Genomic DNA, 23,911 nt, shown 5'->3' with positions numbered 1-23,911 from the left:
CTACTGTCTACACAAACAAATTAATGACGGACGCACGCACACACGCACGCACACACAACGGACGCCGGACATCACACGGTCACATAAGCTCACCATGTCACTTCGTGACAGGTGAGCTAAAAAGTCTGTGCTTTTCTTTCATTATTTAATTGTTTACTTTCCAGATTATTGTGTTGCTTAGTTTAAGAAAAAATCAGTTGATAATTTTGTTACTTATATTAAAATGCACATTTTTAAGATAATTTTTAAAAGACATTTATAACAAATTAAACCTTAATAGAAAAATATTAGCAATGTATCGCTAAAAGTAGCAACTAAAATATAAACGAGAAAAAAATAAGGATAAATAAAACACACACAAAAGTAATCATTTTTGTACAACTGTGTCCTTCTTTAAAAATGATTTTATTACAATTAGCCTCATTTAATTGAACTTAAGCAGAATGTATAAAATATGACAACACATTGTAAAATACACAAACTCAAATATTATACATTCTAAAAATTAAGTAAGAATCTTAAAATATGTACCATAGATAATTTATAAATACAATACTCAGCAAATAGCTTTTTCAGTTAAAAGAAGAATATGAAAATTCAACTGTAAATCTCTCCTTGTCTAATCTTAACGACTGTCATGTGGCCAGGAAAGTTTTTGCATACAGATTTTTTTTCACTTATCATAAGGTATTTGCAAGATGACGAAACTGCAGCATTTAATCCTTGAAAACAGAATTCCTTACAACAGACATGACAAGCAAACTCCTACGCCATTTTTATCATCTGATGTGGGTTGGTTGAATGACATATTTAAAACAGAATTGCCAATCTCGAAAACATTCACCTACATAACATGACATATTATGATACAGGAATATGAAGCACAAATATTCAGCTTTACATAATATGTTATTAGGACATTACGCGGCAAAATATAAGGCTTCAAAATCTGTTCAATTGAGGATCAAGCTATTTCCAATTTGTCTAGTGCCAGAATCCATTTCTGTTCAATTGAAAATCAAGCTATTTTCAAATTGTCTAGCGCCACATCTTTCAGATGTCGTAGAACTTTCAGGACATTGTCTATAGACTTTGTGGTTAGCTGAAATGTTAAAACATATTTTTTATGTGAACAACTAACAAGAAACATGGCAATTACAAGAAACCAGGTTTTCCTTTAACTTATTCATTTACTTCACATGATACTGAAATCTCAACAATGTCTGTATATACCTGCTTATACCTATTTTCGAGTACAATACCTCCATCCTAACCTGATAGGCTTAAAACAATCTTAATATTTTACGAGTTATAGGCAGAAACCTATTTTTCTACATTTAGTAACAACATCCTTGACCTTGAACAACCTTACCCAAATGCAATCTCATGAAAGTTCAGCGTGTAAGCTCCATACACATACAATTTCAGTGAATTAAATGCATCTAACCTCAAGTTGTTGACCAAAAACTTTTTGTTTAAGAACTGTGAGATTTACCTTGACCTGACTTGCAGCACATACATTTTAATGAATGCTTAAACAAAAATTAAAGTGTGACTTTTAGCCAACTGGCATCATCCTAGGTATCCATACATGCTTGGTATATCAAAAGTTTCATCATAATTGGTATATGAAAACTTAAGTTATTTACTGGAAGCCTATTGTTTGATAAACCGTTCAAGTTATTGACTGGAAGCCTGTTGTTTGATAAACCGTTCCATCTGACCACCATAGCCAACTATAATAACCAAGTTCATTTAAAGCCTGGTCAAAAATAATCACCAGTTATTTAAACTAAGGTATACATTTAATGAAACTTTATGATGGATAATTAGCATATGTCAGTTATGGAATTAAATAAGTTACACAACAAACTGTGGAATATTTGTAAACAAGATTCGGCGCACAAAATCTGACATTAAAAGTACAAATGTATGTTTTAATTCTTGAGCTTATTAGGTTCAATATGCCAAGGCAGCATTCTGTGTGAACCAGGATATATTCCACACCATAAATATCAGGTTTTTATAAAAGCTGCACACATGTTGGTGACAATATGCCGTACATTGATCCTACCTTGAATTTGCCATCATGAACCGCAGAAATCACAGCCATACTGACATGGTGCAGTGGCATGGCCTGCAGAGACACAAAGTAAGGAAACATGAAGCTTCATCAACATGAAATAAGGAAACATGAAGCTTCAATGACACAAAGTAAGGAAACATGAAGCTTCAATGACACAAAGTAAGGAAACATGAAGCTTCAATGACACAAAGTAAGGAAACATGAAGCTTCAATAACACAAAGTAAGGAAACATGAAGCTTCATCAACAAGAAATAACGAAACATGAAGCTTCAATGACACAAAGTAAAGAAACATGAAGCTTCAATGACAGAAAGTAAGGACACATGAAGCTTAACTGACAGAAACATATGAGAAACTTGACTCATTCCTTTACCACTAAGATTCGTATTTTCACGCCTGTGTAGTCCCTTAGAAAGTTTAATTTAACTAAAGACCTTTCTTACCGGATTCAAGTTTTAAAGGCTTCATTTCCATCCCTAAGATACTGTTGAGCAGCAAACAGCATAAAACCTGAACAGACTGCGAGTTACTCGCAGGCTGTTCTGGTTTTATTTTGTTTGTACATAGCAATTTTCACTTTGCTTCTGAGTGGGAAAGGGTTGTTTGATCAATGTTTTTGCACCATTTTCACCAGGAGTATGACATAAGTCAGTGGAAGTGTAACAATACGATGACTTATTAATTCATTGCAATAAAAGTGGACACAAACCCCATCAGCCCATAGCAAATTTATTATTCTTTTACTATTACCATTAGGAGGTCAACACTATATAGTTAGATTGTACAACAAGAAATCTCAAGTGCAACAGATTTTAGAAAAGAAATCTTAAAGAAAAGGTTAGTGCCGCAGATTTTAGATAAGAAATCTCAAATAAAAGGTGAGTGCAGCAGATTTTAGATAAGGAATCTCAGTGAAAAGGTGAGTGCAGCAGATTTTAGAAAAGAAATCTCAAAGAAAAGGTGGGTGAAGCAGATTTTAGATAAGAAATGTCAGAGAAAAGGTGAGTGCGGCAGATTTTAGATAAGAAATCTCAGAGAAAAGGTGAGTGCAGCAGATTTAAGATAGAAATCTCAGAGAAAAGGTGAGTGCGGCAGATTGAAACCCGTTACAAACTGACACTTAGGCCATTAGCAGCTGCATGGACAAACTGTGGTTATGCAATGCTCAACGCAGAATCTTCCATGGAGTCTTTACGAGGTGGATTTTTTTCATGATTATTACTTTTTTTCACGTTTGTATAAGAAAATTTTATGAGGGGTAAGTGACTATGTAAAATGTTATAAACTTCAGTGTTCAGTTATAGCCTTATTGCGATTGTTACTTATTATGGGTTTTGTATTGGATTGCATGTGCACCTCCGTCTACAATTTATTCTACATGCATCTTGGTTTCGAAATAGAACAGACGGTATTTCACAAATATGCCCAGTTGAGCACATTTCACGAGGGTTACCCTCTATGACACACACTATTTCGACCCCGGGGCACATCTATATCCCCAACGCGCACATTAATGTGTCTGTGGTATTTTGTTCTACCGGAAAAATATAGCTTTGAGACACCTCTGACTAGCCTAACAATATTTCAATAAGAAACGCGCTAACAATCAATGCAATTTTATTTAAAAATCGGTGTTTGGACCCCTATCAAACATTTTTCAACTGTTCTTGAACATTTTTTCGATTGTATTCTTAAATTTACCAACATCTACTTAAATACTATTAAATATTAATATATTTCGAAAAAGAAAATCACAAAATGTTCTCAAAATGGCCTCTTAAGGCCTAAAAACCACCTTAAGAACGCACGTGGTGCGCTTAATTACCCTCCCTGACCCGGGCCAACACCTTCCTAAATATGCCAAATATTCCGGGTCTAGACATGAGAAATATAGAAAAGTACATTGTATTATGGTAAAAAAATGGCAACAGCGCCCGAGGGTCACTTTGATCCTCCGTGGCCTACCCCCGGGCCAATATTTAGGTCAAAGATTTTATTTTGTCGGTCGTCCTTTACAAATCAAGTCTACCCTGATTAGACAGCTCCTCAGGAGTTTGACGCACATAGCCCCTATCCGTCAAAATAATTGCTTTGTAACAATCAAGCAGCGATATATCATTGTCATTTCCCTAAAATATTCTCATACAATTAATCCTCGAAAATCCGAACTTTGGAAAACGAAGTTTTCGATATTTCCATGACCGATGATTACTAAATACGTCATTTCAGCAATACAGAACGCTCCATGGAGTGATAAAACATCACACAATAGGAGTTAATCATTTTTTCATGCGAAAAGATTGATATATTCTCCTAGATTGCTAGCACGATAAGCCAAACAATTAAAACGAAATTGATATGCGGCGGTGGCTCAGTGGTCTAGTGCTGGATTTAGGATCGAGGGGTTCTGAGTTCAAATCCTGGCTTCACCACCGTCCATGTTGAAAGTTCTGGTTAGTAACCATGGAAATCAAAGGCTAAGTACTGGTTTCAGAATACCAAGGAAACATGCCTTGCGTGTATCGGTGCTATACATCAAACTTCTTGTAACTTATCATGGGATCTCTTCGCAAAGAGCTAGGGTATCGCACCCGGAATCCCGTGTATTTGAAGCTGTTTCTCAAATTAAAATCAGCACCTGTCAGGCCTGTATATAGGACTCCACTGGAAATTAGTTGCTATGTGCTACTTTCGTGGGTTATCCTTCGGTAAAAAACGAACATACATAAAGAAAAGAAATACATACACTTGTTTTATCGTTTATTTTCAGAAGAATATACATTACTAGGCGAAATATGAAAGCTAAAAGTTACACAGTATAAACTCGAAAGGAAGATAACCAGATTACAACAAGAATATGACAAAAATGCATAAAAATCTAGAATAAAAAACATACGCTTACTATTCCATGTAAGCAGTTACTCGTACATTTATTACAGGGTTGTTTTCTAATTTGTCTGATCTCTATCAAAATGATAGCAACAACATTTAAACAAGTGAATGGAATTTTTCAGTGAATCGATCATTGACTGTATGTAAATTGCAATATAAAACTCAATACGTCAACGTCCCATTTCGGTTTATTGGAAAACGGCAGGAGTTGTCAACTACATTGCATTTAAATAAAAAAGTAAACGCAAACTAATAAAAAAATTGCACCCGTGATGTTCCGTCCTTGAAATATGCGTATAAAAAGCTTAATTGGTTTAATAATGCGGCTGTTTTTACATAATAAAGACAGACACACGCACACGACTAAAATAAAAACTGATAAATGATAAAGCAACTTATATGAAAAGGAATGAAACGTAAACAAAAAGAGATATAATGGAAACATGCACTAAAAAGTAAATACACAGGAAACACACAGTAAGTAACGTAGTTTAGAATCACAACAGCAAACCTTTTTAATATTAAAAATGATACCATTTTTTTTAATATTTAAAATAATATGTTTTATTCTTTGTTGTTCTATTAATTACATGTACATCGCTCAAAACTAAATGCATAATTTTAAAATAAATCACAAAACCTTCAATGTCTTACTAATGATAGTAAAGCATATTTTCCCAAACCGTTAAGTTTTTATGCCCCCAAAGGGTGGAATATAGTAATTGAATCGTCCGCCCGTCAGTCTTTCTGTCAATCCGTCCGTCCCCATTTTGGAAAATAGCTTGATCGGGGACATGTGTCACTTTCTGTGACCAACACCTGTTTTAATAGCATAACAAATCATTAAGTAATTTATAACCACTCCACTAACTAGTACACATGTGAACTGTTCAGGAATGCATTTGTCTGCATATTTGGCAATATTTGGCAAAAAATGCCTTCCCTTGTTATATTTTCCTAATGTATATCCATATAAATATTGCATTGTTTTAACTAAATTAGAAATATGCAAATATTTCGGAGCTCCTGTGATTCTAAACTCTTTCACAGAATGTATAATGGAATGGACCAAGTTAAGTAGACAATCTTAGCAACATATATATTATTATTATCATCATCAAAGGATTTGAACTGATTCATTGAAACTTGACACATGTATTGAAATTTGGTTTTGCTTTTTTATTATTTAATATTTATATTTGAAAAGAACTTGTGTTAGAGCTTTTTAAAAAAATCTGAAAACCTTCGTTTACTTTAGGTAAAATAAACAACATTGCAAATTACGCACACAAAACAAGTTTTATCAACAGCTAAATTGTGTATATACTATAAAAATAAGTGTAATGTCTTCTTTTTAGTAATTTGCACATGTATTATGATGGCTTTTTAATATTCTGGTAAATGTACACAGCATACAACTTTATATTTATGATTTACATTTAACATTACAGTTTGGATTAAGTAAGTCAGTTACAAAAAAATGTACATAACCTTAGCCGTCTTATGATCATACTACACCATTCTGGATGAATACACAATACGTTTTAGAGTTCACTCCCTATTTTGTAAAACGATTTCTTTGATTTTAAATGCAAGGAGAAGCTGGTGGTATGGTGAGGTAAATCTATATAACCTAACTACTTATATCAGAATATAAGAAAGCATCGTATAACTGCGTTCATTTACCGGACTGTGGTGCGCAATCTTGCTTAGCCAAATGCACAGTAACTTCATTATTATTCAACGTGCAATAACAAGTTTAGGGTTACGGGTTACACAAGTATGATGACGTTAAAACTGTCTATGTTTGATCCTGGTATGTAAAACGTGTTTTGAATTGATTTAATGATTGTTGTGTTCTTTACGTGGTCTCTGGTACTATAACGATCTAGTCTTAAGTACCAGTAAGAATAAAACATTTACGTATTTTAACCTGCAACTTTAATAATAATAATGATAATAAATCGTTATCAGACTATTTGCTATAAAGCCTTGTTACAATTAACATGAATCTTAATAGTGTTTGATTCACGCCGTAAATTTTTGAGTCGGGCCGATTTGTATAAGTCGGTCGCGTTGTCAAGTAATTTTGAAAACAAGGCACACGTCTGCATTTCTGTATATTCCGTCATCAGTTAATTATTTGAGTATAATTTTATATAATTGATTGCCTAAGCTTTAATACATCACTGTAATCTTTTGATCCCTATTCATAGTAGGAAGTATACATATTGACAATTTGCGCTTTATTCCCACGAATACTCAGTTCAATGATAATTATATTGATGCCAATATGAATCGTTAATTGTGAGGTACCCTCATTATTTCCATTGTATTGACAGCTTTTCCATGTTCTGCATATAATGTCTAAGTGCGCATAGTGGACATATATTTTGTTCTCGATGTCATGGCCTTAAGTTATGCAATCATCGAAGTATGACAAAAGGAGTTTCACGTGGCAGGTTTTACCGGTATAGCTGCGAAGCAGCTCGTCTAAGGTATCATACCATGAAAAAATTCTTCACAATGGCGACCTATGTAAAAGACCGAGCCAGTCCGATTGAGATAGCTCGATTTTTCTAATCGGCATACCTCGCTTATTATCATTGATAAAGGTATAGGAAGCTCAGCTATAAATAGGACAGCATATTCTGGGAAAAAGATTTAATAATAGTTTGAAAACGTTAATTTTTAATCAGTTATATTCAATTCATTATATGTTTGTAGATAAATGAAACAACTATTCTGTATTGTATTTGACATTTGTCGCGATTCAGTAAATAAATTGCGAATTAAAACGTGTATAATTAATTTTCAACGCGATTATGAGTGTAAAGAAAACGAATTATTTCCAACCTGCCAATTGTAAACGTTGTAGCGACTATGGTATATAAACAGCATAATAGCCATGTGACATTTGATAAACTCGCTCTTATGCGTGCTTTCTCATTTTGCATATTTAATAAACTTTTCAAACAGAAATTACAGAGCCACATCCGTGCACATACTATGTTGTATAATTCATTCGTTTGTTGTATATCGTTTGCTGTTTTAAACACATATTAGGTCATATCGCGGAGATTTAGTTAACCGTACCATGTGTTCATAGGCGAACTCACGTATTCAAGTGCTCTTACGACTATGTGCTCATACCTACTTTCAGGAATCATCATGAAATTATTGCTGTACTTAACGAACAAACATGCCTAAGCTTTTTGAATTAGAGAAAAAAAATCAAAAGATAAAAATTATATGTTCATGCACATGGGCATGTGAAATAAAGTCCGTACAGCATCATTAACTTAGGAAAAGAAACAACGAAATATAAAGTTTGGTATGATAAACATGTGAAATTAAAGGGCATGGTGTAATTAAAGAGCATGTCAAGTTTTGAATTCATGCGCTGAAACGTAATGTTATAACCCACAAACGTTTTACTGTAACATAACGTTTTTTTAAGATAAGTGGTACAGAAAATACACGTCGAATATCTTAAAGATATTTCTTGTTATATTTGATCGAGAATGTAACCCGCCTCCCGGTTTCGCTGAATGGATCAAGTTCCCCACGGATACTACTTCCCCGTACCCCCATTTTTTTTCGTACCCTACATTTTTCGTACCCACTTTTTTTCGTACCTAATTTTTGCTCGTACCCAATTGTTTTCGTACCCAATTTTTTTTCCTACCCAATTTTTTTTTCCTTACTTACAGAAGATGCGTACGTAAAACACGGCTAAACTTTAAGTAGGGCAATCGGTGTCAGAATGCATGTTAAGTTGATAACAATTCTTTATAAAAAAAAAGTTTATTTAAGTATTTTAAAAGTAGAAATTATCCAACAAATGTTATTGAAAATGGATTTTCTCAAGTGAAAAATATGACACAGGAAAGTGCATTATGAGTTACTCAGAGAAATACTGATTCAATAATACCATTTACTGTATGTTTTAACACATCACTTCCTAATATTGCTAAAATTTTACACAAATACTGGGATTTGTTCAAATTATCAAACAATGAAAGTGTTTAGTCTTTACATTTATTTAAACCTATTTGGGCCTATAAAAGACCTAAGAATATACGTTACAGCCTTGTAAGATGTTCAGTGTCTTATAACAGTACTGATATTCATTTATCGGGTCAATGTAACCAAAGACCTATAGATTACACAGATTGGAAACTTCGCGCCTTATCGGGCTATCTCTCGGCGGGGTCACGTGGTCGAGAAACTGATAAGAACACTTGGGATCAGCAGACGATTTATTCCATGAATCAATCGGAGTAGTCCGGAGATAGCCGGTGTATCACGATTGCGATAAGATAGCGACGCGTCAGTAGCAACGGCTACGATTATCGAGAAAAGTTATGCGAAAATGTTACGGCGCTGTAGAAAGGCGGCTGTAACTTGGTAAAAAATGATCCGATTTTCATAAAATTAAGTTTCATAGAAACATGAGTAATTATGTTTTTATAAAATCTCGATTTTATTTACCTACAATAAGAATTCATAATGCCGCGATCATTGAAGCAATTGCGCTAAGAACTTCCAAATCGCGGCGAGAATGCTGTTGAATAGTTTATTTGAAAGGCTTTTGCTGATAAAATATTCTTGTATAATTTGGTATTTCAGACAGTTAAAACCTTATAAAATATTATTATTTCAAAAAGGATAGATATATGTGGACACATAGATCTAGGTCTCTGATTAAAACAACATTACAGTATAATAAATGCTATGATCGTTCGATCCAAAAACGGTTTTAGTTCGACTTATTTCAATATTGATTGTGTAGATTTTTTTCAATTGTTTAATTCTCTTTTTATTGAGATTTAATTCATGAGTTATAGGTTATTAAAGTTTTGTTTGTAATCCAGTTTTTTTCTTTTGGTAATTAAATTAAGCTTTCAGTATCGTGGGCTAGGATTTCGCGAAAAGAAAAAAACAAAAACATTTCACGCGCGTGTTAATCGTCGGATCAATTAGCGAACTGAAGATGCTTTGTGTGTTTTTTCTTTACTCTTGAGAATTAATTAAAGGAAGGGATTCTTACTTCAATTATCAGTTTGCGTTGTTGATTGATTTTAATTGTGTGATCAGTGGCCACGGCCGGCGAATTCATTCTTTATATGTCATTGTGATGTCCAATTAAGGTAAGTCTTTGTTGTGAATGTGTTAGATTTTAATATACTTGTTCATAATAGTACGTTATAAACACAATGAAATGCTGTATAAAACTGTTAAAAAAAAGCCTGTTCTCGATTGTGTATCTTATAAGTTGGACATACTAGAACATATTTTGGATTTTACATTTTTAAATTCTGTATCATTTGTGCAATCATGTCGCGTAACAGAGACCCTGATTTTTTCGCTTGGGGTGATAGTGATTTAGACCTTGATGAGCTTTTTGAAGGGGACTATACTGACAATGACTCTGTTTGTACTGATAAACATAGTGTTAGTGTTGATAAGAAAGATATATATGTGTGTCCAATTTGTTCACGAGAATACAAGACTATATATATTTCTTACTGTAAGAGGTTTTGCAATTACAAAACTAATAAATAAGAAAACTGAGAAAAGTGCAAAAAATGAAAAGAAAACATCCGCCAGCCTGAGAGATGCTTTAAAGTCACTGAATACCGGTAATTTGAAATAAACTGGGACTATAGGTCTGTACCAGAAGTTTAACATCAGGACTATCAGTATGGGAATATTGAAACTAATAACGTGTGCTCTGCTATTGCTTACGCTTTTAACAATGACAATTTGTGGTTTTTATAGTCATCTCACAGCTTTTGTGTTTTAATAGTAAGCTCACAGCTATCTGTTAAAATATGTTTGTATATTAACTTGCATGTGTAACATTGACAGGAAAACTGGTAATACTAATAAAATAAGATATTAAATGAGAATCTAAACCCATACATTGTACTTTCATCTAGTTCTTTTATTCATACCAAGATAAACATATTACCCAGAATAAAAATCTAAAAATCTTATTTCTTCAATTTGAGGTGAATAATGACAAAGTTTTTCACAATGAACCAAAGCACGTTTGACAACATGTGTGTATAATAGGGTAAAAGAGCTTAAAATTGTACCATCTTTGTACAAGGCCAAAATCCTTTAAAATGAACATTATCCTACAGTTTAATTAATTCATACCAAGATTAACATATCACCAAGCATAAAAATCTGACTTAATCTATTTGTGATGAAAAATGAAAAAGTTTATCAAAAAGAACAAAAACACGTTTGACAGCTATCTTGTACAACAGAAGAAAAGAGCTTAAAATTGTACCAATATTGTATAAGGCCAAATCCTTTAAATTGAATATTTTCTTGTAGTTTGTTTAAATCTATACTTAGATTAACATCTTGCCTAGCATAAAAATCTTACTTCAAATATATGGGATGAGAAATAAAATAGAAAAGTGTTTCAACAAAATACAAACCACTTGATTGAATGAAATAACAGTATAAATAGTACAAATTGTACAAAGGCAAAATCCTTTAAAATACCTCATTTTCGTCTACTTTTTATAAATCATACATAGATTAACATCTCACCTAGCATAAAAATCTTACGTTATCAATATGTGATGCTTAATGAAGAAGTTTATAGAAAAATGCTTCGGGCCTTTCAATTTTTCAAAAATTATCGAAAATGAACGAATCCAGTGTTCTCTTTCAAATTCCGATAAATTAATAATTAATTAGAATAATAACTACCAAAACCTAAAGAATTATCAAGACAGAAAATAAATACTTATTTCTTATCACACAAAAAATATTCAATATGTCTTTTTTCGGAGACCGACTTTGCTATTACGTAAAGTTCGTAACGTTGCGCTTTCAGGCATTCATTGCTCTGCAAACTGACAACCGAGCGCTAAAAACACTAATTAACACATTAATATTGTTAATAACAATATCAAAATAATATAAACTAACCAGATCATGCTCAGAATACCCTACGACATCAAATATTAACGACTAATTACGAAGAATAATTGTTTGCTTTATAAGAAAATGGCCGACAGCAGCTGGAACAGGGAATAATCTACAGGTACACCGGCATCTCCAAAATCAATGTCACGTGACCCGCGTCCGCCGATAGATATTATCGCATATCGCTATAGCGGAGACGAGAGATTCCAATCTGTGTAATCTATAGGTCTTTGATGTAACCGACCAAGATGTACACATTGCAATAATATAAACATATGTTCAAGTTTCAATAGTAGTGTTACTGGTTTCTCGTATGATTTACGCTATGATGTTGATTGTACTTCGCGCAATGTTATATATCTTATTACATGTAAAAATTGTAATAAACAATACGTTGGACAAACTAATCAGAATGTTTCCCGCAGAATGAATAGCCATAGATTTGATATCAGAAATTGTTCAATAAATCCTATTTCACATGTTGCTAGACATTTTGGATCTACTGACAATGATTGCACTTTATCAGATTTCTCCTTTGTACCTATTGATGTTGTTCAAAACAATCTAGACCGTTTATGTAAAGAAACATATTGGATACACAAATTAAAAACTATGATTCCTAACGGTCTCAATAATAAACTGCTGTATGACAAATAGAACATAAACATAATTTACACATACATTTTATGTTTGTCTATTACTATGTTTTTTTTATAAATTATATTATTACTAATAGACTGTTGTATCAGCAATGATCCATCTTTGTATTATGTATTATGTAATATTATGTACTATATATTTTTCCGCCAAACGACGTTACGTTATTGTATGACGTTGACGTCACTTCCTTTGTATTTGTTTATATTAATGTACTACTGATGAAGGCTACGGCCGAAACATGTTTAGTACCAGAAACATTTAAATAAACAGTGACGTGTTTGTACGATTTATTTAATTTAAACAATTCTTTAGAAATATATAACTACTGATTTCAACAAAGAAAGAAGTCTGCATATATCTGCTGGATTTCCTATTTCTTCAAACAATGACACTGGAAACACAAACGTGTTCGGCCTTAGCTCACACTGTTGTAAACTTTACTAATGAATCCACTGGATCAATGTACATCACACAATATAAAGCCCTTGTAAATGGTCAATTTTAACACGTATGCGTTTATCAGGAAAATAACGCAGACTTTTTAATGATATAGCCCGACTACAAGTGAATAAAACTCGGGTTTGCTTGAAATATAGCTTGAAACATTTGGAAGAAAAAAATCTATGTCTGTACGATATCACACCTTAATTGGTCTTCGAATAGATGCATGTTAACTGTCAAATTAGACTGTCTCTCTAACAGTAGCTATGCACAGCATACATAATTAAATATTTTAAATCATTCACCCTAATTATTTGGATAATTTTCAGGTTGATAAAGTGCCTTTTAAGATTTTCTTGAACAACAACAAGTACGTGGTCTATGTATCATTTTTTCCTATTTCATTTTTGTCAAAACGCACGAGAAAATATAAATTAACCACCCTCTGAGTGTCAGATCAATATCACGGCATGTCATTTGATTTTGATAACCTCTATAAAATAAATATGGGTGAACTTTGTTCGCGCACACACATATGAATCCACATTTTTTAATTGAATTGACAATGCCGTTTTGAATCCCGAACAGCATATTGTTTAATGCTCCAAAATCAAACAGTATCAAAGAGCGTTCATATTTTGTGTTTAGCATCATTCATAACTTGTTTAGAAAGATAATCAAAATAATGACAGGGGGTCACAATTAGCCTGCCCTTTAGTCCTTCAGCCAAGTACCCAAAATTGAGTTGGGGTGTACCAGTAAGGGGGGGGCAAAACTACACCTGTATATCTTGGAAGATGCATGCCAGTAACATGTGAAAATGGTTGATAACAGTCTGGTACTGGCAGCTTTTGGTATTTTTTTCTCCTTTGAATATGGGGCCTCAATCAGCTTAATTTTCATTAATTGTCTGGGAGAATTGAACCGAAGTAGGGTCAATATACACTTTGACCACCAAAAAATTGCTACAAAACTTATTTTAACTGATCCTGGTAGGGTAGAAGATCCTTAAAAATATATCAAAAGTTTACCACAATCGAACCTCCGGAACGTTTGTTTATTTTCAAGATGGCCGCCAATATGGCCACCATGACCTATTAATGATCATAACTATGTAACTATCCAATCAAAATTGATGAATTTGGTATCTATACCTAGGTTTCAAGTGGCAAAGGACACATAATGATCATCAGAAATTGTTTAGGTTTAATTTAGTACACACCAATTCAACATGGCGTCAAAAATGGCCGCCAAGATGGCCGCCAAAACCTATTTATGATCATAACTATGTGACTAGCAACTTAAATTTGATGAATTTGATGTCTATACCCAGGTTTCAGGGGGCAAAGAACACATTTATATCATCAGACAAAGTGTAAGTTCATAATATTACACCGAAATTTAACATGGCGTCCTAAATAGCCGCCAAGATGGCCGCAAAGTTGGTCGCCAAAACCTATAAAATGATCCTAACTATGTTACTAGCCACTCAAATTTGACGATTTTGGTGTCTATACATAGGTTTCAGGGGGCAAAGAACACATTAAGATCATCAGACCTTGTTTAAGTTTATTATATTACACAAAATTCCAACACAGAGTCCAAAATGGCCGCCAAGATGGCCGCCAAAACTTATTTATGATAATAAAATATAAGTATGTAACTATCCACTCAAATTAAATTTTGATGAATTTGGTGTATATACCCATGTTTCAGAGAGCAAGCAACACATTAATATCACATTTATATCATCAGACAAAATGTCAGCTCATTATGTTAAACAGAAATCCAACACGGTGTCCAATGGCCATCAACACAATACGAAGGACCACACGTCCATAACTTGTTACTCAAACGTTATGGTTGTTATGTAAAATGCCATAGTTTAGGAGACAAGAAACACTAAACGAATTGAGGTTATTACTAAGAAGTTGAATACTTATAAAATCCAATTTACCGTTGCTGAAAATCATTGCAGATTAATTACAGCCTGAATAAGCACGAGTTCTTTCAAAAGGTTAGTACTATACACCTTGCGTTCCTTTGACTATTTATTTACGTAAAAGCGGCAGTAGATGGTCTTATTGTCCCTTTCGGAGTAATGCAGGATCAAGATGAGTAAATATGTATCCTCGCTCACCAACGTTGCGGTGCTACGACGGGATCGTTATACTGTATTTTACAATTTGAACGTCTGCATCCCCTGAAGACAGAACAGCATAGCATCCCATTTTAGTCAGAGTTGTGCTGATTAGAGCAATCATGCCGACCTTGTTTCTGTCACGAGACAAAAAGTCTTCCTTTTTAACATGAGCATTCTGTCTCTTTGCTGAAACTCACAATATGATTCACGTTTCCGGTGCGTTTTGTCTTTGTTATAATCACCGTCTTCGTAGACATCGAACCCCACTGTCGTTTGTCCGTAATGCCTTTCACTGCATCTACATAAGACTCGGCAATTGCGTTATATGAGTCGCCCTTCTCCATGGTTAACGATGCAGCGAAGTGCCACCATCATGCATCTGTTTCATGAATACAGTTCATCACAGCCTCACATGATGTGTCTACAGCATACTCTCAAATTACCTTAGCGATCTGAGGCTTATCTGCTGTACAAAGTATGTTCTTGGCTTCAAAGAAGGCAGCAGGATGGGAGCTCAGTTCACAAGAAAATACGACTGCAAGGGAATGATCTCCATATTTTAAAACGACCAGAAAACGCAGGAAAAGAAGAGCATGATCAAAAGCACTGTCAGAAGCGATCTTAACAGCCTAGCTATTCCAAAGAGATTTGGCTCTGCATGTTCTCGTGAATTTATAACCAAAGACCGACTTTCCTATGATATCTCTTATGATCGTTTTCCCAACCGCCTCAATTGCATGAACATTCACATGTGACCCAGCCACTATCCCATTTACCATGTTTCTGAGAGTAGAATCAGCTGTGTATGGTGATCAGGTTGTAATCTGTGTCTGCATTTTCTCTAGATCAGAAGAATCCCCTTTGATGCACGCTTCAGTTAAGTCTTTGTGTTGTGGACTTGTAGTATAGGTCAGGTCTGTGAAATCCTGCATCGCACTGTTGTGCTCGGATGTTGTAGATAGGGTTCAAGGGGTTCGCATTTCCTCAGTCATTCCATCGCGAGTAAGACCACATGTCCTCTATAAAAACATCATCAATGTTTTCTCAATAACAAGATCAAGTCCAAGCCCAGCGCAGATGGCTCCTAAAAACAACGTGAAAACCAATACCGAACTTTCGATAAACGTCCGGGTGTGTTTCCTCTAGGTTGCTTATTTGCTGCAAATATATCTAGTAATACGCAGATTGCAGGTAATGAATCCAGCAGTAGCAAAGATGGATAGCAAATTGGGCACTGCCTAATGCATCAACCAATACCCAGTACGATATGGTTTAATCAACACCCTTGAATTGATAATCATAAACTTATAATTCAGCCATACTATGCTTGTCTTTGAGGTCTGGGCAATTTCATGTTTCTATTTCTTTGTAGAGTCTCGAGTTTGATCAAAATCGTATAACACATCATCTGCTAGCGTCGTTTTGCCCCTCAAAATGGAAGAGTTCAAATCCTTGGCATGATCCAGCAGCATCTGAATGTCTGGATCTATCTTGGTCATTTCGGCTGAAAGCTTGCTGTGTATACACTTTTCAACAAGAAGATGGTCCCGTGAAGCCCTCTTGACAGCTTTTCGTGACACAATGTGCACAATTGCATTACTCAATAGAGAGCCTCAATTATGTTTTTGAGAGCGGTTTCTTCCAAGAAGGCTCCTTTGCCCACCCCGCCCGCAAATTCATACGTTTATGAAACATCCCAAATTCTGAACAACATTTTCAACTACTTTGTGGCGCATCAATGATTATTTCCAATACAAGGGTTGGTCAAACGTTACAATGGTGTGAAGGTTGTGGCAAGGTTGCAAACTAAGACTTATGTTGACAGAATGCACGCTTTGTCCTTATTGTACTTATTAATCATAGGCAAGAATTTGACTGACAACAGCCCAGGGTACTGGCTTTGCTGATGCAAGATACGCATCATTCCCTGCCAATTCAGCGTTGCCTGAAGCTGAAAAATATCGATCCTCTTGTCAAAATCCAGAAATTACGGCAGGTCCAAACTATGGCGTTTCACAAAACAAGCATCACGTCAAAAGTAATGGACTTGCGGTCCACCGTATTGTGTCATTTGACGCCATGTGAGATTTCTGTGTAACATAATAAACTTAAACTATGTCTGAAAATCGAAATGTGTTCTTGACCCCTCGAAACCTCGGTATAGACAACACAATCATCTAATCTGAGTGGATAGTTACATAGTTATGATCATTAATAGGTTTTGATGGCAATCTTGGCGGCCATTTTGGCGCCATGTTGGATTGGTGTGCAATATAGTAAACTTTAACAATGTCTGATAATCTTTATGTGTTCTTTGCCCCTTGAAACCTATATATATCCACCAAAATAATCAAATATGAGTGGATATTTACATAGTTATGATCATTAATAGGTTTTGGCGGCCATCTTGGTTTTGTTTTTTGTTTTTTTTCCCCCATGTATTATTCGTTTTGTGTATTCGGCATTACTTTTGAAGTCAAAAATGTTATATAATACATTTTTTTCCACAAATAGTTTTCTATATATCACAAAATATTTCGTTGCGGGATGTCATTTCATTTGGAGCGAGTTGACTTTCATTTGGGGCGAGATGGCTTTCGATTGGGGCGAGTTGTCCGACAATTTTGGGGCGAGTTGACCATATTTTGGGGCGAGTTGTCTTGGGGCGAGTTGACTTTGGGGCGAGTTGTCTGGCGACCTGTTGAGGCATGAACGACAACTCTGCTAGGAGAATGGATTGTTGAGTGCGATGAATTAAAATTTACCGATTTTCATCGATATTAGACTGTACCCAAGTTGTATTCCCGCCCAAAGTCCGATGTCGTAAAACGCGCTACCGATTACCCTAAAACGATATTATTTATCTTATCTCTTTTTAAAAATATGCATCAACATGCTTTTTGAGTATGAGTTTCCATAATATAAAGGTCATTTAACAGAAAATTTACATAAATGTGAACATCATTAATTAAAAAAAAATAGCCGGCAACGACCGATTTAGCGTTAAAATTCCCGGGTACGTTTTAGTATATTTACCGTACCCAGGGTACATGTTAGTATACTTAAGAGTACCCGGGGTACATGTAAGTAGTACCCGAGCCGACAAGACAAATCGAGCATGATCATCAGGTATCATATGACTTACAACCTGCGTTTTTACCTTATGTGTTTAGCATCATGTAATGAAACAAAGATTATCCTTTGCAAAGTAATGAGGATGTTTTGTTACAAACACAGAATTATGTATTTAAAGAAAAAGTATTTTATGTTATAGGATGGATTACAGTTTACGCGCTTGATGAAGATAGAGATTAGCATGTAACCAGCTGAGTAAATCCTTGTTTGCAATACCGTGGTGTCGACAATTAATAATATAATTAATAATTACATATATAATTGTATTAATTACTAAATAAATAAAATAAATGAATTAAATATATGTATGATCAAGTAATTAAGATCATTATACTTTATATTAATGTTCTAATTTAGAACATTTACTAAGCTCTGTTCTCTGTGCATATCTGGAGGGTTGAGAGTGAATTTTGAACGAAACAAGAATATTTTAATTGAAAATATAAATTGATTAATAATTGTTTGTGTTATTTTCACACATATCATGTTTGAAAAGAAAAATATCAATGGAGAAAAAGATTGCATATCATATTGATTGTATTTGCAATAAATTAAGGACAAGAAGGTGGTCTCCATTGTGTGATGTTTTTTTATGTGTTTGTGGAAGGTTGCTTATAAGGAATCAATTATTTATATTTTTTATTATTGCAGGTCGTCAAATATGAATTTTGCCAATTTTGGTGCAACCTCAGCTTACAAAGTTAACATTTTACTGTCAGTTTGGACATTGTGTGGATGATAATAAATAAGCAACCCCTATATAAATTTCAACTCAAAAAAATCTTAAATGTTTTGGTTCAATCTTAAAGATCTCATTAAATCCTGCTCAGATCAGTTGGAATTATTAATTTATTTCAAATACTTTCAAAGTTATGGTAATTTGAAATTTAGAATGCAGTCGCCGCACCCATACTTCGTCATTCACTCGTGACGACAAATCAAACGATGAGAAAACTCAGACGGTAAATTCCCTTAGTCTCTGTCAACAGTGAATCTAAATAATTTACTATACAGGGTCGAGCAAATCTATCAGGACTTATTTTATTACTTTAACATAATTGGACCGTGCTCTGTGAAAAGTGGGTTTAATTCATGTGGGTAACATGTCGTCTCAGATTAGCCTGTGCAATCCGCACAGGCTAATATGGGGCGGTACTTTCCGACTTTATGATCTTTTTCTTTAAAAGAAAGTCTTACTTAGCAAAAATCAAGTTGAGGCAAAAAGTGTCGTTCCTGATTAGCCTGTGCGGACTGCACGGGCTAATTTGGGACGACATGTTACGCACGTGCTTCAAAACCCCTTTTTCACAGAGCATGGCCCATAATTATGTTTGTTATTGAACTTTTTACCCGGGGCAGTAACAGTTTGACAGATGGACTGTTTAACATCCAATTGCTTTTATAATACGGTGACGTTAACAAGAATTACTCTCTCGGTAATGCTTTGGGGTTTCATTATTATTATATCTTAAATGCGAGCTATTTATTTTTCAGTGATTTTTTACGCTATATTGTTAAAAATATAACTTGTATTTCGATCAGCAGTTGATGCGCAAAATAACATCCCGTAACTATTGAAAACAAGAAACTGTCACCATGGAGCGTATATTGCCATCTTGAGTCCGTGCTGTCACAGACACCTATCGAACGCCAAGGATGCATTTTTGTGTATTCATAGATCTTTGAGAAGACGTATTCTGACACAAACCTTTTATTAGCCGCCACGATGTTCAAAAACGTGTTTAAAACGTGTGTTTAATTGGTTTGTGTCAATGTTTAGGTAACGTCTATCATAACGTTTTCAACATGTAAAGTTACCTTATTTGTAGTAATTACCTTTTCGATTGATCCTTGATAATTTGCTGTGATTTCAATATAAACTGTTGGCCAATAATTTATGAGGTTTCTTGTCAAAATGAAATGAATTGTATACAACATTTTTTCGTTTATTCCACCATGTAAAAAAACGTCCGGAAAAATACTTATGTCATCATGAAAAATGCCCTACTTCATATATCAATAATAATAAAAATAGCACTGCCCAATATTTTGTCTTCTAGGCAAAGCGCTTTAACATTTATTTAACTATTATTACTTGTATTGGTTATAAATAGTGATGGCATCCAATACTTATATCGGTATTCGAATATTCGCAAATTCATTCAATCGAATATTCGAATATTCGCATAAAACGGCTGGATTGATTTAACTTCTATTTCTCAGTTTCGTATCCGGTAGGAATAATAAATATTTATTGACACAGAAAATTGAATATACAATTGTGGTGTTGAGAAATAGAAAGAAAATGTAGCTTGATTGTAAAAACAAACTTTAAAAAAGCTTATTTAGACGAAATATATCAGAAAAGAGTGAAACTTGTTCTGTGTTAACTTCCATTGTTTTGTAAGTTATATCCGTTTGCTGAATACGAGGCTGTTTATTAACGTTACTATCGAATAAATGTATCGCTGTCGGCTAATACTATGACTGATACTGTAATCGGGCACATATAGAAGGAAAACATTATGTCAAAGAATGTTATTTTATTTTTAAAGTTTAAAGTAACGGTAGCATGTACGTGTATATAAAGAAACATATTAATAAGGCATGCACAGTACACCAACTATTAAAGAACAAATATAAGGAAAAACATAATGTCATAGAATTTTATTTTTATTTGAAATTTTAAAATAACGATATCATGTACGTTTATAATTGAAAAAAAAAGAGTATTTGTTTGTTAATAAATGTTCATTTTGGGATATAATTTTAACAAGACCAAATAATAAAATGTTATTTATTATTATTATTATTATTATAGTCAGTCAGTCAGTCATTCAGTCAGTCAGTCAGTCAGTCAGTCAGTCAGTCAGTCAGTCAGTCAGTCAGTCAGTCAGTCAGTCAGTCAGTCAGTCAGACAGAGAGTCAGACAGTCAGTCAGTCTGTCAGTCAGTCAGACAGTCAGTCAGTCAGTCAGTCAGTCAGTCAGTCAGTCAGTCAGTCAGTCAGTTCATTAAACGAAACCATTCAACCATTCAGTTCATTTTACAGTATGTTGTATTTCGCCTCTAGATATGAAGTGATGATCAGCGTTAATGTGTTTTCCATATTCACATTTATTGAGTTCTGCTTGGGGACGTTTTGAGATCGTATCGCAGAAAATCACGTTTACGAAATTTATAATAAAATAACGATATCATGTACGTTTATAAAAAGAAACATTTTAATGTCTTTTAAAACTGTGATCACAGAAGCTAAATTATTATTCGCCAGTCAAGTGAAGCCCTTAAATGGCACCTAATTAAAAAAAAGTATTTGTTTGTTAATAAATGTTCATTTTGGGATATAATTTTAACATGACCAAATAAGAAACTATTATTTATTATTATTATTATTATTATTATTATTATTATAGTCAGTCAGTCAGTCAGTCAGTCAGTCAGTCAGTCAGTCAGTCAGTCAGGCAGTCAGTCAGACAGTCAGTCAGGCAGTCAGTCAGACAGTCAGTCAGTCAGTCAGCCAGTCAGTCAGTTAGCCAGCCAGCCAGCCAGCCAGCCAGCCAGTCAGTCCTCTGGGTCATAAAGAAGTGTTTGCGTGTGTTGACTGCATGTATTCATTAAACGAAACCATTCAACCATTCAGTTCATTTAACAGTATGCTGTATTTCGCCTCTAGATATGAAGTGTTGATCAGCGTGAATATGTTTTCCATATTCACATGTATCGAGTTCTGCTTGGGAACGTTTTGAGATCGTATCGCAGAAAATCACGTTTACGAAATGTATTTTTTATCGTGTAAAGAATATTTTATAGTTAGATCACTATGAATGAGTTGTTTATCATTAATCAAACAAATGTGTCCACACGACACGGATGCCCCCAACTGTAACTTTGTCACTACATAAAAGCATAAGTGTGTAAATGTTTTTGAGATATACATCGCCTTTATTTTATTTAACTATTAGTTTGCTACATAAATGGTGTTCAATATTTAAATTTTGTTTGTTACTTATGTCATCTGCTGCCGTTTGTAGATGTTTTTTTCTGCCAATTCTTTGCATGCATGTTCGAACTTGGCCTAGAGACCATCTAGATAAAACTTGTGAACAAGTTAGGGGAAGATCAGATGAAAACTACTTGAATTAGAGAGCGGACACCAAGCTGAATGTTTAATACGCACTAAGTGACCCAGTGAACTAGTTTTTTTTCCCGGCATGCCCCATGTTCACACGTGGCGTAGACATTATGTGGATACAACTTCTGACAGAGTTTGGGAAAAATCGGATGAAAACTACTTGAATTAGAGAGCGGACACCATGCTGAATGTTTGAAACGCACTAAGTGACCCTATGACATAGTTTTTGGCCCGGCATGACCCATGTTCGTCTTGACCTAGACATTATCCGGATGCAACTTCTGACCAAGTTTGGAGATCGGATTAGAACTACTTGTTGTGACCCATAGGACCATGGTTCTGTAGTTACCCATATGACAATGGTCCTGCCGTGATCCATTGAAAAATCCTATTGTAATGACCCATTGTAAAATAGTTATGGTTTAACCAATTGGACCATGCTTTGTTGTGCCCAATAGAACAATGGTAATGTTGGTAACCATGGACACATGGGACTGGTGTGACTGATATGGTCATGCTACTGTTGTGACCCAAATGACCATGCTACTGTTATTATCCATGGGAATATGGTAATTTCATGACCCATAGGACCATGCTACTGTTATGACCCATATGATCATTGTGCTGGTTTGACACATAGGTCCATGGAACTTGTGTGACGCATATGGCCGTGATATTGTTGATAACCATGGTTGGCATCGTATTGTTGTTACCCATAGGACAATGCTAATGTTTGGCCCATAGGACCATGCTACTGGTGCGACCCATAGGATCATGTCTCTACAGTGGCCGATATGACAATAGTACTATTGTGACCAATTGGAATGTGCTACTAGTGTGAGCCATATGACCATGTTACTGGTGTGACATTGGACTGTCGTAATTTATTACCCATGGTACTGTTGTTTGATGTGACCCATCGAACACTGGTAATATTGGGCCAAAAGGGCCATGGTATGATCGTGACCAGTTGTACAATGGCACTGTTGCAAAACACATGTACATGTTAGTTAAAAACCTATAATTTTAGCTCGATTGCATAGAAGGCCTAAGTTTTATTTGAAACGCTCTCGTTTCCGTTTCTTGGGCCAAGAAACATTACTTGGTGTCTATGGGGAAGATCTAAAGAACGCTCCCACAGTAGGAATCGAACCCGTGACCTCCCGGTCGCTAGTCGGACACCATATGCTCTACGCCAGGGCGACCTTGTTATTGTTGTTAACCATTCTACTGCTGTAACAAATGTTACCATGGATCTGTTGTGACCCATCAGAATATGGTATTTTTGTTCACCATAGTACACATGTTATTTTCGACCCTTAGGATCATGCTATTGTTGGTTATGATCTTTGTTACTGGTGTGACCCATAGCTACTGGTGTGGCTCATTGAGCTCTGGTACTGTTATAAGCCATAAAACTTTGCTATTGTAGTGACCCCTAGGGTCCTGCTAGAGTAGTGACCCA

At 34.7% G+C, this 23,911-nt stretch overlaps 1 long non-coding RNA gene across 1 annotated transcript; it reads right to left on the bottom strand.

Moving 5' to 3' along the window:
* Positions 1-391: 391 nt before the first annotated feature.
* Positions 392-2,138, bottom strand: LOC127844501 (uncharacterized). Its single transcript, XR_008032772.1, has 2 exons — positions 2,075-2,138; positions 392-1,102 (listed from the first exon to the last, which is right to left on the bottom strand). It is a non-coding gene; the product is annotated as an uncharacterized LOC127844501 (long non-coding RNA).
* Between the last annotated feature and the right edge of the window lie 21,773 nt (positions 2,139-23,911).

Source organism: Dreissena polymorpha, chromosome 9 (genome assembly GCF_020536995.1).
Source record: "Dreissena polymorpha isolate Duluth1 chromosome 9, UMN_Dpol_1.0, whole genome shotgun sequence".
Lineage (NCBI taxonomy): Eukaryota > Metazoa > Mollusca > Bivalvia > Myida > Dreissenidae > Dreissena > Dreissena polymorpha.
Note: the sequence above shows the minus strand (reverse complement) of the source record. Positions and strands in the feature narration are given on the sequence as shown.